This window comes from Thermobia domestica, chromosome 10, assembly GCF_964235325.1.
Source record: "Thermobia domestica chromosome 10, izTheDome1.hap1.1, whole genome shotgun sequence".
NCBI lineage: Eukaryota > Metazoa > Arthropoda > Insecta > Zygentoma > Lepismatidae > Thermobia > Thermobia domestica.
In genome coordinates, this window is record NC_137463.1 from 49,872,537 (window position 1) to 49,894,207 (window position 21,671).

Here is a 21,671-nt window from a genome sequence, read left to right on the forward strand (position 1 = left end):
CAGTAATGTTATTGCACGTATTGTTAATAGAAACATTTCGCTATTAAAAAATCGCAGTTTAAAAAAAAAAAAGTTTATAAAAGTGTTGGTATTTCGTTCCATTGGATACAGCCGACTAACCACAATATTCATAAATTAATTATGTGACCAGTATTATCGGATATCTTGAATGAACTTGTGAATTGTGATGCATTTGGGAAAGGTTCAATTACTCATAAAAGGAAAAATAAACAAGCTAGTGTGAATTATTTTCATTTCCAAAATTTAAAAAGAAGCATGTCTACAAAAATTTATGTTGTAAAGCGAGAGGTTGCTGACGAAGATTGAGTTTTCTGTTGAAGAAATTGTGATACGAACCTGAAATGTTTGTGGTTTGCTAGTAAATGTGTGCATATGTAATGTTGCAAAAATCAGTTTATTATAATTTTCACTTCTTGTTCGTTTTTGGGTACAAAAAGTAGAAACACTAGCACTTACGCGAAAGTTCAATGTAAAGACCTCAAACACATAATCAATTTTATAGTGCTTCAAAAAAATGTATCAAACGTTGGGTGCAAAGACTCTTCATATGCAACAACTAAAAAGTGAAATACTAAGTTTAAAAGGAGTCGTTTAAATGTTGAAAGTGAAAACCCTAGTGCAAGGGCGTTTTTCTGTCTTTGTGCTTGAAAATATGAAAGCCATCCATTACATAATGATAAAAGGCCAGCCAAATATCAACCAAAAGTATGGATATATTACTTAGGTTTAATTGGTGCCATTATTTACAAAGACTCGGAAATGAGAATGTTTGCAACAAAGAGGATCTCGAAACCTCTGACAAGCGAACGAAAGAAGAAATGTACGGAAAGTTCAATGGCAGTTTTGGAACAATTTACAAAGAGTGTATTGATTTTCTGGACTAACTAGTGACTGTTGTTGACCTATTCTTCAGAGGTGGCGTAAGTCCAACTGGAGGACGGAGTAATTTAAATTCATCGAGATCAGCTTTCGAAAGCAATTTGAGCCCATACTGTTACAACTAGTAATTCTTTTCATTTCTTTTCTTGTTATCATCCGCCACTAAGTGAAGGTTAGATCAGATTTCGGCGGGAATTTGCTTGTATTTATATTTTTAACTTTTTGTATTTTTAATTGATCTTTATTTATTAAATATGCTTTATAAATATTTTATGGTATAATATGCAGGGTAATATGTACTAATGCCTAACCAGAATATATACTAACATGAGATGACATTTCCAGCTACTATACGACTATATCGCTCATCTATTTATGTATAAACTATATTTCTTATTTATTTGATTTTTTGGACCTTTTGGGCTTTATGTATAGTAAGTATGTTTGCATAAATTATTATTCAGTATGGTACCGGTAGTGTTACAAGAGATAATAACTCCAAATACTCTACTATTGTATAAATAGCCCCTAGGCTCCCAGTCAAGGGATGGAGATTATATTCGTCAATTTCAACTTTACTATCTTCAAGAGACTAGCTGTATACGAAAGCCTAGGCTTCTTCAATATCAAACCCTTTGGTCATATATCCATGAGTTTATCGTTGCTTGAAGTAACTTCGATTCCCTAACGTCACATCAATAATTAGCCTTTAGTTTCCTTTTAAGTTTTTGTTAATTAAACTTACTGTAATGTAGTAACTCTGTTATTGAAAACAAGAATTCAATTAAGTGTAAATTACAATTAGAGCAGCAGCTATCTCCCGGATACATCAAATACCTGTTTTTCATCTTAAATGCAACCATTTTGTTGCCTCACTTATTATGTCATACGTTAATTCAGATATTTCTGCGTAATCTTCGGTCATTGATAAGAATTTTATTCTCTGCAACAATTTGTTCCTTACTAGTTTGTTTCACATGTCATGCAATGTATGTCTTTTGACAGAAGCGAACTCTTCGATTCTATAGTTAAAATCAAGCTTTGAAGAAGGTCAACTTTGAAATTCTTTTCCAACTTTGGAATGCGCCTTGTTTCTGCCACATTGAGGAATACCCAAATGTTATATCCACCTTTTCGATGGGATATGAGAATTGATAGCTGTAGGACATTAATGGCAAAGCTGAATTTTTATCTGGTAAAGTTTAACTGTGACAATTTGGCCACATGTGGAAATTAGTCGATGTTTTCTATATTACGTCACACACGAGTCAGGAATAAAACCATTGAAGTAGGCCAGTTTGGGAGATTCGGCATTATATTTTCTTATGAGATACATCGAAAGTATGAACATCTACAAGAGTACAATACAGACTTAGCGAGACTGTTTGTTGGAGATCGGTTGGTGAACTGAAACCATAGAAAAGTTATTGTTGCATTCCCTCTCCTTTCCGTATACCTAAATTATCTGTTACCGAATGTTATAGATTTAGATATGTTTTAGTTTTTTTTTTTTTTTTTTTTACTTTAGTTTCATGATTTAAAATAGTTCCTTGATATGGTTTGATAGAATCAATTTAATTATTCTTGCTAAGCGAGTGGCGAATTGTACACAAATTCCTATCTTACTGACTTTGCTCGTACCTTAATAGAATATATTGCAATGTCGAGCTTTGAATTGTACCCTGTCCGGCTTTTTGTAATGTAACCGTACTCCTATCTCTTTACACTGTTTTTGCTTTAACCTTTAGAACTAAAGTCGTATGTTTCATGTTCTATGGAAAGAACAGACAGCTTTATCTCTCCTATTTCATAACGGAACGCAAATACAATTTTAGTAATTTCACTTTACTGAAGGACTGTTCACATTATGCTACAGACATAGGCAGTATGTTCAATATATGAAGTGCAGTTCTCATATTTTATGCGATTTAACCTCCATATATTTCAGAATGAATTGTGGAGAAAGATCTAGCTGTTTTTTTTTCTTTTTTTAATCTTTCTCAAGGCTGTTCATTAGCAAGGTTGCAATTTGCTTGCTTCTACAAGTGTACATACTACTATGTTTTGAATCCTCGTATAAATTCTTCTTAAATATGTTTTTACGAGAGCATATTATTTATGACACATTAGTTTGCATGCATATGACAAATATGTGTGGAGGTGGCACGAAAATAAGAGTGTAAAAAGGCATGAGGAGTTTTAGTTTTTGAACAATTATTTCTGGTGCACACCGTCAGCTTTACCTTGTCTATTGGGGTAAGTGACTGTGGGAAAAAAGTTTTCAAAGCATTAGGATAGTATTACCAGGTGTTCTTACACTGTGTGATGATTATACGAGGTGCAGCCAAAACGTTCCCGGAATTTCGTTTTAGTTTTGCCACGTGATGCAACCACAATGAATCTTACACAGTACACTATTTAGGTTGCCTACTTATGAATTTAAAAAATGTGAACAGATCATAACAGGCAGTGTACGAGTAATATAGCTGAAAGCAGGAGTGTGTGTGGTCATCAGTTTGCACCATTTTACAAATCGAGCAACAGCACGAACATCGAGTTCATGTGCAAATTGGATTAAATCTGCTTCAGACTTTGACAGCTATAAACACATTTTAGAATCATTGGATGTTTAGCTCTTCACCAAGATCAAAAGGTTTTCAAAGGTAACCATTTTGCCACCATAGAAAACATCCAAACCAACGTGATGGCTGAACTTTGGAACATACCAAAACAATATTTTCAGAGTTTTCTTCAGCAATGCTAGAAGCGGTGGAATAAGGTGTGTGTGTTCACAAGAATCTTATTTCGAAGGCGATTAAGTTAATATGTACCGATAGTGTGATAATAAATTGGGTTCCTGTCACCACGGCATGGCGCGTCCTCAGGTTGCGGATCGAGGAGAAGGCCTCTAGATATAGAGGTTAGGTGCGAATATACTGAATAAGCAGTCGCGGACAGACGACTAGGAGTGGTCCTCCAGCTTGGGGGTTTGGGTAAGGCTAACACCCTCATGCTGTAAAAAAAGGTACTTGTTCAGAAATATTCACAAAAGCCTCGGACCTATCGACCAAATATTTACCATTCGCCAAATACTCGAAAAGAAGTGGGAATACAATACCCCGGTACATCAACTATTTATTGATTTTAGAAAGGCTTACGACTCGGTTAGGAGAGAAACATTATACAACGTTCTTACAGAACTTATAATACCGAGAAAGCTAATTAGAGTAATTAAGATATGTTTAAGTGAATCCCAAAGTAAAGTCCGGGTAGGAAAATTTTTGTCCACGAGCTTCCACGTCGAAAATGGCCTCAAAACAAGGAGATGCGTTGTCGCCATTATTATTTAACTTTGTGCTGGAATACGCCATAAGGAAAATCAAAGATAGCAACCAGGGCCTAGAGTTGAACGGCATTCACCAGGTTATGGCATATGCTGATGATGTAAATTTAATAGGGGGTGATAGGAGAACAGTAGAAATAAATGCAGAGATCTTATTAAACGCTTGCAGGGACATGGGTTTAGAAGTAAATGGAGAGAAAACTAAATACATGGAAGTGCGTCGGGACCGTAATACGGCAAATTGTGGAGGCGTTAAAATATTAAATAATGCTTTTGATAAAGTGGATACTTTCAAATATTTAGGATCAATATTAACAGACGAAAATCATATTCACGAAGAAATTAAATGTCGACTAAAAGCAGGGAATTCGTGTTACTACTTGGTTCAAAATCTCTTGTCGTCGCGAATTCTGTCGAGGAATTTGAAGCTTAAAATATATAAAACGATAATCATGCCTGTTGTTCTGTATGGCTGCGAAACATGGTCGCTTACTCTGAGGGAAGAACATAGACTGAAAGTGTTTGAGAACAGGATCCTGAGAAGAATATTCGGACCCAAGAGGAACGAGAATGGGGAATGGCGGAAGCTTCATAACGAGGAACTACATAGTTTATACGGTTTACCCAACATTGTTAGGGTCGTCAAGTGTAGGAGGCTTAGGTGGGCAGGTCATGTAGCTAGAATGGAAGAGAGTGGAAACGCTTTCAAAGTCTTGACTGGTAGACCCATAGGAAAACGACCACTAGGAAGACCTAGGCGCAGATGGGAGGATAATATTAAGATGGATCTCACAGAGATAGGAATACAAAGTAGAAACTGGATGCAATTAGCTAAGGATAGAAGTCAGTGGAGAGCTTTTGTGAACGCGGCACTGAACCTCCGGGTTCCATAGGCCATAGAGTTAGTTAGTTAGTTAGTTTTAGTGTGATAATAAATAGTTAGAACGAAATTCCAGATTGGTTTTGACTCCCCCTCGTATTATTCATTTATTTTCTGAGAAACGGGATGGTATATTGGCTCAGTAGTATAATGTTTAACTCTAATGTGAGGAATCCTTAGTTCAATAGGTGAGTTTATGATTAACAACATTATGACCGTGTTTTTTTAAGAGGTTCTCGTGTTAATATACATATTTTCATGGAGCCAATAATTTCATAACCACTCATCTTCATTATGCAACGGTCTGCAGAGACGTTAAACTAGGTTTTTCAGAAACAATTATTCTTTTAAATAATTATACTTACGTAGGATCAGTTTCTTCTCAAGAAAGGAAAGTGTATAAGTGTAACATTGAAACTAGAGAAAGTGATAGAGTGGAAAACTGGGCAAAGTATACAATATAGGTAAAGGGAAATATTTACAAACTGTTCAATTTTTGAACAAAACAAACTACCTACTTTTAACACGACGATCGCCTACACTAGTGTTGGCAAATTACAGTGTTAGCAAACTAAGAGAGTTTGAAATCGTAACAGTTGGTACATCATTGAATGTTTGGTCTCCTTCTGCCGTCGGCAAACTCCCAATTTGTAAATGGTGTAAGAGCAAAAGGAGAGAAATACGAAGAGTAGGGTTCGGGAGGAGGAGGAGGAGGGTTAGACAGGAAAAGAGAAAGTACCAGCTGTGACCGGCCACGAATGTTCTCATGTTTGCAACTTTGGTCTTCAATGTTATTTCCCGCGGATAAGAGCCCAAGTTACAACTGGTCTCCAATGTTTGTGCCTAGACCCTTCACCCTCACGGTTTCGGTGTAGCAGTTGAATGTCTGTGTAGGTGTATTTATCTGTGTGTGTGTGTGTGTGTAAAGTTGCGGGTACTTGCTGTACTTCCAGAATTTAAAGCTATGATTTCAAATCATTAAAATTTCAAATCTTCATTTATTATTATTAAAAATGATCAGAAACTTCATAACCCTCATTGGACTCAAAAATTACCTTCAGCGCTCGTTTCTAATATAATAATGTAATCATTGTAATAACCATTAACATTTTAAACGTAAAACACTCTTCAATAAAGAGTAATAAAAAAGAGAAATTCGATGGATGGTAAGGTCCATTCTGGATTAGGGTGGGTAGAAAAGAAGATTTTTTTTAAATATCGTAATATCGTGAGAAAGTTGCGAATTGGGAGACTAAAAAGAAATGAAATAGGTTCATATCTTCCGGGTCGCGCATGTGCTCTAAAGTTTGACAAATTTGCAAAAATTAACATTTCTACGTTATTTCTTCTCTTACTTAACTTCTCAAAATATAAATGTAATAACTCTAATTGAATTTTACTCGAAACGATAATGATTTAGAAAAAAATATCCAAATTAGCCACAGTATTCTATTTGTTCAATGGCTATCAATTCTAAGAAATTCAGGCGCTTAGTCTAAGTCACTCAGTGCTGAGTATTGAGATGCTTTCATCAGAACGACTCTGCTGTCAAGATTTGTCATGTTTAACTGCGCCCACAAATCAGATTTTAAAGTACCCTCAGCTAAGAATGAGCGAAAAACGGAGATGTTCATTTGTTCATCATAAGTTTATTGAACTTATGACTCTTCACACAAAAACTTAGTTTTGCGAATAAAAGGTATGTTTATAAAAATTACTAATGATCTAAAGTAATTTGTTTCTAGAAATTTAAACTTGTTTTCGATAAAGGTAACAAATATTGCATGTAAATTGTTAAGTATTTGTTTTCCTTGAACTTTGATCTACCTATGAAGCTATGAAATTTGTAACAATCTTAATTGTATATATGTTATTCTTCGTCAATAAAGTATTCACTATACAAGAAAAAGTCTAGTAGCTAGCGCGTATGGCTTTAGTGTACGTGGTCCCGGATTCAATTCCAGCTAAGAGAGCGTAAAAATAAATCATATTCATTTTCTTTCATTAATCATCCTAATGAGCATAATTGTGGGACGATAAACTTCAAAATATTTTTTTTTAATACAGAAAGGTCAATCTGTGTGTATAGTACTAATGGGCGCAATTGTATTTAAATTCGACAGCATGTTAAATGTGTCGCGCGGAACAGAGTCCAAAGCAATGATTTCTTATATAATTCATTTAAGAACAACATCGTCGAAGAAAAGTAAAAGTGAAAGAATGATAACCCCTTGCCAAGAATTGTCAAATATTGAAAATGATTCTCTTCAAGGACCGTGGTATTAATGCTATAAAAGTAACTGCGAAACTCAAACAGCACCTAAAACTGACTATTGTGTCAACGACAGGCGGACGCAAGCAATCGGGCTACAAATCCCAATTCGTTGAAGACGTTCAACAGTATCTTAGCGCGAAAGAATATGGTACCGTGAAAATGCAAAGTGAACCGTAGATCATAGGAATATGTTCCAATGAGTCATCTTAACTTTCTTTCTAACAACCCATGTTTATATACGTCGCCCTCGTGAAGAAGTGTGATTCTCTGAACTGTATTTTACTTACACAGAATCATGACTTTATGATGGCTTGAGTCATATGAAACTTACGATTACATTCAGATGATGCATTAAAGTCACTTTAAATAATCACAGGCATCATATTGTCCAAATGATATTTCTCCCTAATGACGCAAATTTCCAAAATTATAATGCACCAATTCGCACTGCTCAAGCATTTGAAAGATGGCTTCTTGAACAACGGGCAGTCCAATCCCCTTATCTCAATGTTATTCAGCACGACTTGTCGCCTCTTGAGCTGACACTTTGCCACACATATTCTTCTCTATCCTTGCTATCCTTGACTGTGAGAACTGCTGCACTGTATGAGGAATGGAACAACATTTCTTTGAAAATATGACTCAATTTCACAAATCACAGCTGTTCTGCAGACTAACGTTTTCTAATCTGGTATTAATCAGGGGGTGAGTCTAATTTTCTAGAGTTATTTCCATTATTTTGGTAACTATCAACATAAATTATGTAGTAAGAAAAGGTTTTCATCTTCTATACGATTGCAGATCAAAGTAACGTATTAATCATTTGAAGCAAATTTAACCTAGGCCTATATTTACAAATGTATTAGTTTACGTTGAACGGTTGGCTTATATACAATTCATACCATCGTATTTAAATCGAAGTTCGTTTCCAAGCCTTTCGAACATCCTACAAGTAGTGAATACAAACTATAAATCCACTTAAGGAAATTTCATGAAAATGAGTATACAAATGAGTATACCTCACTATTACTAGGATCACACAGTGAGACTTTGAAGATTGTGTTTTTAGTATACTGGTCTGTTACTCTGCACGATAACTCTTGAACAGATCTCTTTTAAATTATGATTTTTTTGCAATAGGTCGCTATACCAATTGCCTCGTCCAAGTTCATTAATGAAGTCAATCTGTTAATAACTTAATGGATAACCTTGGCTATATCTGTAGTTCTTATCCGATACATGTAAACAAATTTGTTAATTCCGTCTGTTGCAATAGATAGATATACCAAGTTCGTTAATGGAATCAAATTATTAACATATTAATAGAAAACGGCAACTTTAACACTGTCTATCTATAGTCCACGTCATATACATGGAAGCGATTTTTTTCTACAATAGCTAAGAGCGATTATCTCCACAGAATCCATTAGTTAAGTCATTCCGTTAACGCGTTAACGATTAGTGGCGACTTTAACGGTGGCTATATCCCGTATCACTTAAATGTTTAAATCTTTCTTTGCAATAGAAAGCTAAAGCGATTGTAACCTCGCGTGACGTAGTTGCTAACGATCTCGCCTGTGGCAGGGGCATTCGGACGAAAAAATGTAACAGCTTTTCCAGGCCAGCCATTTTGACTGAGATTTTTGCTGGGTTTTTCTGATTTACACCAGACAAATGCAGGATAGTACCTAACGTACAGTTCCCAGGCCGCTTCCTTCCTTCCCTTTCGTCGGATAGTGTGCTCGCCGAGGGACGTCATCTCTCATGTACGTGACGGGTTAAATGTACATGCCGTCATCTCTCATGTACATGCCGACAGCCCGGAAATCTAATTCCTAATTCGTATCTAAAGCGATTATTTCAGCCGAGTTTCTTAATGGATAGCAGAGACTTTAACAGTGCCTTTCTATAGCCCATATCTGATACATTTAAGAGCATATTTGCAATAGATAGCTAGAACAATTATTTTCGCTGATTCTTTTAGACTGAAAGACCCGAGTTCGATTCCCGGCCAGAGCTCGTGTGGTTCGGATCCCACTTTAAGGTGTAGGGCCACATCTCATATAGTCTTGTTGCTGAAAAGGCGCTAAACTAAAAATCAAATCAAATCTCCTCTGAGTTTGTTAGTGGAGTCAATTCGATAATACATAAATGGGTAATGGCGACTTTATCGGTGTTATCTTTTGTCCCATATCCCATACATATATTTAAAATTTGAATTCTGTTTTATTCTTATTTATTTATTTATTTATTCCAATAGATAGCAAGAACGATTAGATCGGCTATGTTCGTTAGTGGAGTTAATAAGTTACGATCTTAACTCTTCAATGGTATTTGTAATGGTCGCTATCAATATTCCATACATATATTTCACGTGATCGACTCTTTTGTCTGTACCAGATTTCATTTTATTTTGTTCTATTTATATACATGTATTTATTAATTTGAAAATTAGTACCAAAAGATCCTCAGAGCACGTGATTTCTATTATATTACACTGTTTACGAAAATAATTAATGTCTGTTCAGATAAGTATTATTGAATGATCGATTATTGTTGGGAATTAGCATTTCGTTTCTGCAAATGGTTTATATAATAGGCTCGTAGTGCGATTACAAACCAAATCAATTGTTCTTATCAAGAGCAAAACTGTCAAATGGTATTAGGGCCATGTTCTGAATCTCAATAGTCAAATCTTTCCACTGCAGTGCACTGTTAGAAAGGGTTAGGTACTTGCTATATTACTTGGAGGTACAAAAGGTGAGGTGATTTTGAGTTTTACGTCCCGTTTAGCAGCGAGGCTATATGAGACGTGGACCTACTGATTAACGTGGAATCCGAACCACATGAGCTCCCGCCGGGAATCGAACCCGGGTCTCCCACGCCAAAGGCGCGTACGCTAACCGCAAAGAGGTACAAAAGGATTGAGTTGCTAGTTCCTTGAATAAATTCCCTCCTATTTTCTATCTTCCAGGTGGAAAAGGTTAGTTTCTTTTTTTTCTTCAAACTATTTGAGGCTCTAGTGTCTAAAAGAAAAATCCAACAATATAGACCGTTTGGACTCGAACATACCGCTTATTCCCTTGCAACGAAGGAACTTGGAACAACGATTACAGATTCAAAATTTAAAATTCAAATGTTTACATGATTATGAGTGTTAAGCATAACAAAATTTCTGTAGTTTTCAATAACGTTTGGAACTTCATGTAAAACATTACATAGTTATATAGAGCAGTGCAATATAGGTGCAGTAGTGGAAACTAGTCATAGGTTTTTACAACTTATACTTTAATTTCAAGTCACTAGATTGCCATTTTTAATAATTAGTGAAAAATATACATTACTTTTGCTAAAAATATACATTACATGATAATAGTATATGAAGAAATCATCAGGCCGAAACAGCACATTTAAGAGTATTGGAACAATAGCATCAGCAAATGAACACAATTTATGAAAATGAGTTTGCAAACGAAGTCAACTGAAATCAATTATAAGTTTACTTCCCACGAGGAAGGAGGACGTCTAGCTCGAGGATATTTTATCCATTGCAGTATTAATGTTATCGTAAATTAAATGAAAATATTCTCGTTCAGAAACGAAAATAATTTCATTTTATATTAATTGTACTTTTCATTAAATTGATTAAACAAGAAACATTTTCTCTAAAATGAAAATAATAATATCAAATTTGGAATATGTTTCGCTTCGAAAATGTTAAAAACTTAGTTTTGACTTTCAGCTAAGGCAGATTACAATTCGGATACAGTACAAACAGTACCGGATTCACGTATAAGGTAAACAAACTATAGCTTACCCTCTTGGGGGCTCCAAGAAACTAAAGGAAAAACAAAGTATACGTTTCCAAAGTATAAGAATAACAATAAATACAATACAATAAAATATACATATAGCAACATTGCTTCGTTCTGTAAGCTGTAACAATTGGCCCCCTTCTGCTAGTCTGCTTCCTAAAATATCACTAGTTTCTTCATTTCTGTATATAGGATGTATAGGATGCCTATATTCATCGGGACACATAAAGGGTTCCATTATGTTCAAAGGCTTAGGGTTCTATCAAACCTAAATTTGTCTCTGTGTACTATCAAACCTAAATCAGTTCATTCCCTTAACTACTGCGTAATGAAGCGCCACACACTATCGTCAATATGCACTATAAAATAGAGTTATGTTTCAGTTACAACATAAGGTGTTGTTTCCTTGGTTATGAATTGTGATATCCAAAAGATTGCATATGAAAGAAAACTTGATTCGTATCATGATGACCACGCAAGATGGCACTTGCAATTACATTTTGCTTCACCTGTGCTCATATGTGTGACTTTTTAAGGAGTTCACTTTTCCCGTCTGTGCGGGAAATGTAACCAAAACTCAAGAACTATTTGACGGATCAACAACAAATTTAGTCAGAATGCAAAAGGTCAAACAAAAGCTAGTAAATGAATTAAGTTTGGAAGCGATATTCAAACCATGAGTGATAGAATTCAACCATTTCTGGTTTTGACGTTGAATATTATGGAGCACACAAGATAATAGATAAGAACATTTTTCTGCAAACGTGTAAGCGTTCTAAGGATAGATTTCATATCCGTTTGTAACTTCCTCCTAAAACGGGAAGCAGCAGAAACCATTTACAACTTTTAGTCTCTATAACGCTGGGCAAATTTTATTTTCATCTCTCACTTCCCTCAGCAGAAGTAAGCGCTATTTATAATTTTTGACCTCCTGGTAACCAACTTGAAGTCTGATATACTGCCAAGTGAAATTTTGAAGGAACCTCAATACTTTTGAAATTGATGTCCAAAATGTCTGAAATGATTGTCGCATATCTATAACTGTCTTGTTGTAAATATATAATTTGATAATGATTTTGCAGGGTATTTTTAATACAGATACTATGTGTACAATCCAGAAATGTATATTTGTGGTAAATTTCATAGGAAAACAATTATAAGTACGAAAATTAGAGTGAGTAAAATAAAATGTTGCTAAATGGACAAGAAAGTTTTATTTTCGTTTTGTTGTTCTCTTTTAATGCTCGTTCGACATGAAATTTTCCACATGCATGTCTTTGCCTATTCTACACATACTAACATTATAAGAAATACCGGGCGATTTCGTTATCAAATTATATTCCTACAACAACATATTTATAGACATGCAAGAATAGTTTTGGACATGAGTGTACGATGCAAACTAGATAAAATAACATATGTGCCTTGGGTATCAGAAAACTAAACCAAAATCTATAACTTAGTATTGCATGAAGAATAAAGCGACAAAAACAACGAAAACCAGTAAAAATGCACATGTATGACTCAAGCTTTATACATATAAATGTATAGCTGAAATCAGTGCGCTTGTACATTGCTAACCAAACAAAAGTGATGATCAAGTAACAATAAAAAGAAAAAGAAAATGCCAGAGGTATAGACATTAAGAAGCACAAAAAAAAGAAGCACCAATGAAGCTTGACTCTTGCACGTGGGAAACGTGTCACGTGCCATGTACTAACAGTAATCTTCGAGCATTGACATAACAGATTTTCCTTTGTATAGCTGTTCCAGGATCTGAATTGATTGGTGTAATCTCCTACCATGCTAATCAGATACAGCTTCTAGGATTACAGGACAGAAAGACAGATGACTATGTGGGATATGGACTTTGAGCGACATATTTTATCCCATAGTGTGAAGGTTTCTCAATAACTCCTCAACTAGTTGAACATAGTTCGCATTTTTGTTATTTCCCAGAAAGTCTTCTGTGACAGTCTAAAGAGAGATCCAGGCTTCCTTCTTCACTTCTGTCAGCTTTTCATGGAATATGTCATCTTTCATCAATTGACGTATCTAGAGGCCAATGAACACACCTTTTAGGTTACTTAGAATATCTGGAATATCCTTAAGATACTTAAACACTTGTCCTTTTTCGAATCCTTTTACAAGTGCCTCAATAAAGTGCAAGTTAATATGGATGGAAGGCAGAAAAACTTTTAGGATCGACAAGAAGTTCCTCTTTCACATTGTTAATTTCGGGAGTGAGGGATGCATGAGTAGACCATTCTTTTTGTGTGTAGTTCATGTTTAGTTCTGTACTGTCCCCCTCACAAAGAAAAAAAGGTAGTACTTTGTATAGTCTAACTGTAGACCTTACACAAAACCAATCACCTTCAAGTCTCCACAATTTTCCCACTTACGCTCATCATACCTCACTTTCTACAGTAGGAGTTTCAAATTCGTTTAATGGCCTTCAAATTTACTGACTAATCCAGCTGAAGTGAAGGATAGGTATACCCTTAGTAAGACTATTCATGGCTTTGGATTGATTGTTTTAACAAAAGAGGCTGTTTTAAGCTTTAGTCAGTGTCTCTTTTGTTAAAAAAAAAAAGTATACCCTTGTGAAGGAAGACATCTATTTCATGCTTGCTTTTAACAAGTTCAAGAATAACCGCCACTCTTTGCATTTATACTATATTTCTAATTAATACATCAGGTGGACGGTGTTATGTATCAATTGACCAAGCGCCGAAACATGTCTCTGAGATATTGAAGGAAACAGAAACATGCTATCATTACGATTCAGTTCTTGGCGCTTGGTTGAATAGCTTTTTCTTGAACGTTTAAGCAAATAGTATTGTTTCAAATATTTTTTTACATTATTTACATTGTCTCCTATACACTGATGTAACATCTCGAAAATCGTAAAATGGGGTTTTGTCAATTGATGCATAACACCTTCCAGTTCTACCACAACTGTTCAATACTATATGCAATCATCACTGTCACTCTAAAATTTAGGAAAGTAATATTTTCTATCATGGTAGAATGTCACTTTTGTTTTTCTGAAGAAGATTCTAACCTTGAAGCCTTGAACCAAGGAGCTTGGCTTGTTGTCGGATACACTTATATCTTTCACAAGGTTGTTCAGTTTTACATGAGTAATCAAATATGCTCTGTCATATTCTATGAAGGATCCTCACGCTCAGTACTCATACAACATTGTCTATCACCAAATTCACTATATACTTCTGGGGGCACTGCCAGGTAGACATTTCTTGTGTGGGATGAGTCCTCTAGTTTATTGTAGATCTGGCTGTTAAACTGATTCTTTTTATTCTTGTATGTTATTATCTTTACGTTTGAAAGACATAAGTAGCAATTGCGTGAGTGATCACGTGATTTAAACCATAGTATTGGTGCAGCGAAAGTAGCCTTAATATATTGATTGATGAGAACCATGTAACCTTCTCTTTCGGTTCAGTGCACAAGATTTACAGCTAACTTTTTGTGCCCAGGGTTTGCCTATATCGACCTTCGATTAAAAATACAATTGATACTTTTTTCTTACAATATGTGTTATCCCGGTAAGCTTCGATTTTGGAATTATAAATCCATGCATATACCAGATCTTGTCACGATCGTTCTTATACTTCCTAAGCATTTTCAGAAATGAGTTGATTTTGTGTTTAACGTCCCGTTTAGCAGCGAGGCTATATGAGACGTGGATCTACTGACTAAATTGGATTCCGAACCACTTGAGCTCCCGCCGGGAACCGAACCCGGATCTCCCACGCCAAAGGTGCGTACGCTAATCGCTTAGCCACGAAGGAGCAGCGCATTTTCAGAAATGTAGCACTGTATTTTTACAACACGAAACACGTCACAATGAAACACCCACACAGCAGTTAATATGCAGCAAGAACATTCAATGTTATTCTAACTGCTATAGATCCTTACCGGTACTTCAAAAGTGAAAATGTAGCTAATAATCATGTAATATTGATGTTCAATAATTTTTTAAGCGATATAGAATTATTCTATAGTTCTTCTCCAATGTAAGTACGGGGCCAAATGTTTATAATTAATATTTTTAAGTGTATGAATACATATGATTAAAATATTATAATGAGAAAAATGTTTCTTACGTATTTTTCCAAGCTAGATTCAAAGGATTGAAATTTTTAGTTATATTTCGCTTTTTCTTTCCCCAAAAATTGAGACCTGATACGGAAAAATGAATATCAATTGCAACGTCAGCAGAAAATAGTTTTAGAGTCACCTATTATTTTTAGGAAGAAAATTTAGTATTTATTAGTGAAATCTACATAGAGCAGAATCGATAACATGTAGCGAGAAGCTAGCCTTCTAAAAATATGCAGTATATTTTCTTTAATTCTCTATTCAAACCAGAAGCAGGGGTAAAAGTGCGGTTGAACGAGAGGGTAGGCCATCCCCCTACCTCCAAAAATATGTACGGCGTCCCCTCGATTCCTAAAAAATTACAATGGTCAAAGATAAGCAGGGGGACTACGGGACGTCATGCTGTTACCTACCGATCCGCTACTTTTTCAGATCAACTTTTACCCCTGACCTGAAGTTTTAGAACGCAGCCATTTCCGGTTTTAACCTTGATCATAATAAAGTAAAAACAGTAGTAGATAACAAACACAGGATTTCTGCAATCAATTATACGTTTCATGAAAATCCGTCTCCACTATAAACCATCTACAAAATCGGAAGTGTTAAAAATCAAAGACTTCCGGTTTTAACATTGTCCGTTATAGATTGAAATCAATTAGATATAGCATGGAATGGTTTTCTGAAATCAGTAAAGCTCCCTAAGAATATATTTCATCTCCATTCTAAAATTCTTTATTAAAACCGGAGGTGACGAAAAGGTAACAACCTCTAGTTTTAACTGATTTGTATGGAGTTAAAACTGTGATAGATAGAGAGTAGCGGTGTTTGGAATCGGTTAAACGTCCTATGGATACATTTTGCACCCACTCTCAACTCTCTACTGAAACTGTAAGTAATGGAAACCTACCAAAACTTCCGGTTTTAATAATACTGTAGATCAAAAACTATCACATTCAGCGAGAGGCGATTCTTCGGAATCGATTTAGCATTCTAATAGATATCATCTTCTTTTTTGATTTTCTACCGAAACTGTGAGTATCAGAAATCGCAATAACTTCTGGGCATAACGCTGATCATTATAGATCGATAGCAAAATCGATAAGAAATAGCAAAATGCTATCTTCTGAATCAACTAAGTGTCCCAAGAACATATTCCACCTTCGCGATAGTATTTCTACTATAAACAGAAGTGGTAGAAATGAAAAACTTCCGACGTTTACGTTGATCGTTATGTAGGTCATCTGAAACTATGATAGAATTAAAGTGAATTGCGAGTTTAGAAGTATTCACTTCCCCAATAGTAATTACAACATAATTTACTAACAAAATTTCATGTTGACTAGTCAAATATTTCCACCGATATAAAGATTTTTGTGATTGAATAACCGCCATCTTGGATGATGTCATATGTGGAGAATTTATCGGATCACCTAAATTGAAATTAGTTAATGAACATTTGTTTAATAGGAATGAAAAATTATAACAATATACATTGTTAATTTTAGTAAAATATTACCAAAGTATGAATATTTTTGTAATTGAGCAACCGCCATCTTGGATGAAACCATCCTAGAGAAATGTGTCGGATGATCACTTTATAAGAAAAATAGTTAGTAGGACCCCTGCTAAACAATCTTGAGAAAAGAAGGAAATTGCATGAAATTCAGTCCAATATTAGTCAAGATATGAACACTTTTGTGATTAAGAAGCCGCCATCTTGGATGACGTACTCCCAGACAAATATAGTGTGTTCACCTTAGTAAAAAGATACGTACTAGGACCCCTGCTAAGAAAGCCTGAAAGAAAAGAACGAAATTACATGTTAATTAGTCCAATATTAACCTATATATGAACATTTTTGTAATTAAGCAGCCGCCATATTTGATGACGTCATACCTGGAAAATGTCCACCCAAGCAAAAAATAATTAGTAAGACACCTACTAACGATTTCTGAAGAAAAAGTCTCCATACTCATGCTTTCCTACAGAACCATAGCTAGATCCAGAACTACTATGTCCCATAAGCTTTCCAACCAGGTACGGCTTATATCTCTGTGACGATTAGGGACGTCAGGGTAGACGAAAAAAATTCGAAAAATATGAACAGGGTGATTCTCGTAGGAAACAATTTTGGATTTTTTCTCACTTCGTATTGAACTTTCGGCGTTTATTATTTTACATGATTGTACCCAATGGATGGCGCATACGAGAAAATATTTTTTTCCAGCGAACGATAAATAACAGTGTTGCCGTAATCCCACAAGCTTCGAAAAAAAAGTATTTCCTTTTCAGTTTTTTTGAATTTCTTCTTCTTTTACGGGTTAGGCAATGGAAGAACAAAAGTTATCTCATTGAAATCTGTGTCTTATAAGTTTTCAAACGAGGTATGGCTTATATGTCTGTGCCTCTTAGGGGAGTCAGGGTAGGTCAATATATTTCGAAAAATAGTTACACGGATGATTCAAGTAGGAAACACATTCGGAATTTTTTCTCGCTTAGTACTGAACTTTTGCCCTTCACTTTTCTACATGATTGTACCCAATATCTGGCGTACACGTGAAAATTATTTTTCCTGCGTACGACAAGTGAAAGTGTTGCCAGCTTCTGACAAATTTATAAAGAAGCTCATTTTTACAACAAAAAATCGTATTCTTCTTCTTCTGCGGGTTTGGCATGAGGGCACAAAAGTAACCTCGTTGGAATTTTCCTTTATAACCTTTACAACAAGGTATAGTTCATGTCCCTGTGACAATTAGAAGGAGTACTAGGGCTACCACGATTTTCTACGATTTTCTTGAAATCCCTATCCATCCTGTAAAAAGTGTCCCTATAGTGGACAAACGGTCAGTGATGAATGGTTGTACAAATTGAGACTTTTTCTCAGGATCACAATATACCACGGCTTCATTCGTTTTTACCAAAATCTAGAATACCGTTACCTTATGCTGTTTTCAAAAATGTTGCCCTGTAGTGGCCAAACGGTCAGTGATTGGTAGCTATGCCTATTGAGACTTTTTCTCAGGATACAATATCTAAACATATCACAGTTTCAGTCATTTTCATCGAAATCTAGAATATTACTACCTTCGGCTGCTTTCAAAGAAGTAGCCTTGTAGTGACCAAACGGTCAGTGATTGGTGGTTATGTCCGTTAAGACTTTTTCTCAGAATCAAAATATGTAGAACATAACACGGTTTCAGTTATTTTTTCCGAAGTCTAGAATATCATTATCTTTGGCTGTTTTCAGAAAAGTGGCCCTGTAGTGGCACAAACGGACAGTGACTTTGGTAGTACCCATTGAGACTTTTTCTCAGGTATACAATATCTAGAACATACCACGATTTCAAGCAATTCCACCGAAATCTAATTTCCCTAAGGATTGTGCGGGGTCCTTTGTCAATTCAAAGGGAGCCATTGCTGCCTGAAACTCTTTTCTCGCAAAAACGACAAAACCCTATTTCCTACTTCGAAGTCATCTTTGCGTCGGCAGAGTTTTGTTTCTTTAATGTGGCCCCCTTAGTCAAAGGGACCCTTTTTTGAAAAGAGGACCCATGCCCTCTTAACTTATTTTTCGAAAGAAACTAAAAAGAAAATACGTGTCAATTTATTTTCGGTCTAGTATATATTTGCTAAATTTGAAGAAAATCGGACGACGAGAAACCCTTGTGAAGCTATCTCCTTTACACTCACTTTTTGGACTTAACGGGTTTTTGCCCCAAAGTGTTCAATTAGTATTTGATTACTAAATAAGCTGTGAATAGCATGCTTAACACATTCTTATAGTCTTATCATATATACTGCAAATAATATTTTTTTGGAATTATATCGTGATGTGTATATGTGTAGAATGAATCAACTGTCTTGTTTTAGAATAGAATATTTAATTATGACAGTCAGGCTGTTGCCTCGAACTTTATACTTGGACATTTTACAAATCTCGTAAATCGATGTTAGAGAAATGAAAACACAAACAACTGGAAATAAAATTTTAATTTGTTTGCTCTTCAAGCTACAAAGGTTTTTACAATGTCCTCAAAAGATAACTTTGAAGCTAACTTATGCTCTATGGATATGATCCTAAGGTTGTTTACTCGTTGTTGTTCTGCTAAGTTTCTAAGATAACTTTTGACAATCTTTAGTAAGCTAAAGCTTCCTTTCTTGCCCCGTTTGCCCCTCCTCCTTACTTACGAAACTGTTTCTATCGACCAATAATGAAGAATATATTTCTTGTTATTCAAACTTGTCTTAATGATTTGAACAACTTCAAAACAATACTATTTTGAGATGTAGAATCGGAAAACTTGGCCCACTGTATTTGTTTATCTGAAATTAATATTAAATAAGTAAGTAGGTCAAAATGAAAAATAGTTACTACCTTGCGGACTAATCTATTGGTTCAGTGTATCATATAAATAAGTATGTCACTGTTAGGATTATGTTTCACTGTTAGGAATTTGTGTGTCACAGTTAGGAATATGTTTTATTGAGAAGTTGAAGTGTACCACAGCTATAGAGGAGCCAGCTAGAGAAAGTCTCTAACAGCTTGCAGGGGTGTTACCACTACTCGCGTATCAAAGGTTTCTCTTTTGCTCCATTTATAGTGTATATTCAATTAATAGTGTAAGACAGAGAAACCGTGGTTGTTAACACTAACACCAAAATAGGGGCTGCATTTACCACCCGCATGTGGTAAGGAACTTCAGAGACCATCTCTTGTTGGTCCTGCTATGTTTCAGTATTAGGAGTAATTTTTCTTACAGCTAGGAGAATGTTTCACTGCTAGGAGTATGTGTAACAGTTAAGAGTTTTTAGTGTTAGGAGTGTGTATCATCTTTAGAACTGTTTTTTTGTGTTTGGAGTATGTATGTTTTAGTTAGAATTATGTGTCACTGTAAGCATTATGTGTGTTACAGTGTTATTAATATGGGTGTTACAGTTAGGATTATATTTCAGTATTAGGATATGGTTTTCAATGTTAGAAGAGCACAGACAACAGTAGGTATTTTTTAACGTATCACACCGGTCCAAAAATGGTGAAAGTGGTTACTCGACCATCTCCGAAAATTATAAAAATTTGAGTGTGATGAACCTTGTGTATGCGAAGGTAAATAACATCGTTCTCGTTGTCATATGCACAAATGTTCCTGAATGGTGGTCATCTTTGTTGTCGGTGGAGTGGCAATTTTTGTATTTGCAAGCGTGTACAAAAACTACAGTTGCTCAGGACGTATGGATCAGACGAACACCAAACAAAAACGAACGTTTACAGGAGAAACTGAAGTACAAGGAGAATATATACTCTTGCTTCTAAATAAATATGCAGGGTTGCAAACCAATATATGATAGCACCAGAAAAACTACAGAAAATTACACTTTTAAAGAGGCTGTATTTTGGAATGGCATAAAGTATGGGGTTCATAAGTTTTGTACTGAATACTATTGCATGTAAATAGTCTGCAGAAATATCCACAGCTATGATATTATTGGCACCGTAGATGTATGGAGATCCGAAAATTGAAGTATGCTATTTTGATGCCATTTTTGGGGCATAATATCTCAGGAGTTCAAAGTGCTAAAAAATTGCTGCTTAGGCTACAAAGTAATTCTGTATGTGAATAAACTATTGCAAACAAATCAGGACTGATCTCATGTGGAGAAAAAAAGGGAGGACATGGTAAAAACGCGAGGAAAGCACGTGCGTGACTATGGTCGTAGCCCGGAAAAATTTAAATGTTTGAATATTTTTCATGCTAGATCTCAGAAACTACACATGGTACAGCAATTAGGTCGCTTTTTTTGTGTTCAGTTATGCAAAAGCTTGTGAGTGGCATTTGTTCCATCTTTCTAGCCCCATGATCATTGCCACGTCTATACGGGAGAGGGAATTAGCTCTCTTTAGCACCCAGGACACCCATCGTCGAACTGAACTGCGGTATTAAGGCGCTCAATGTATCAACAAGGTGTCGTTGAAATCCAATCCCAATTACGGAAGTTAATGTGTTCACAAGAATGCGTTACATCTATCTATCCTGTATAGCGAATCAAAACTTAAAATTATGGTTATGTTGGACTCACCCATCCATCATCTCATTACTCACTATATGCTATCATCTTGTCGGTGTTATAATAAAAAGTGTGATGAGTGTATACTTATGTATCAGTTTCATGTTAACAGGTGATGGGAGTACCATATAACACCAGTTATATATATATATATATATATATATATATATATATATATATATATATATATACAAAATTTCATTCATCTCGATTTTCCTCGCAAACTAGGCATTAAGACTTACATTCACGCAAATTGTTTCCTTCAGTTCA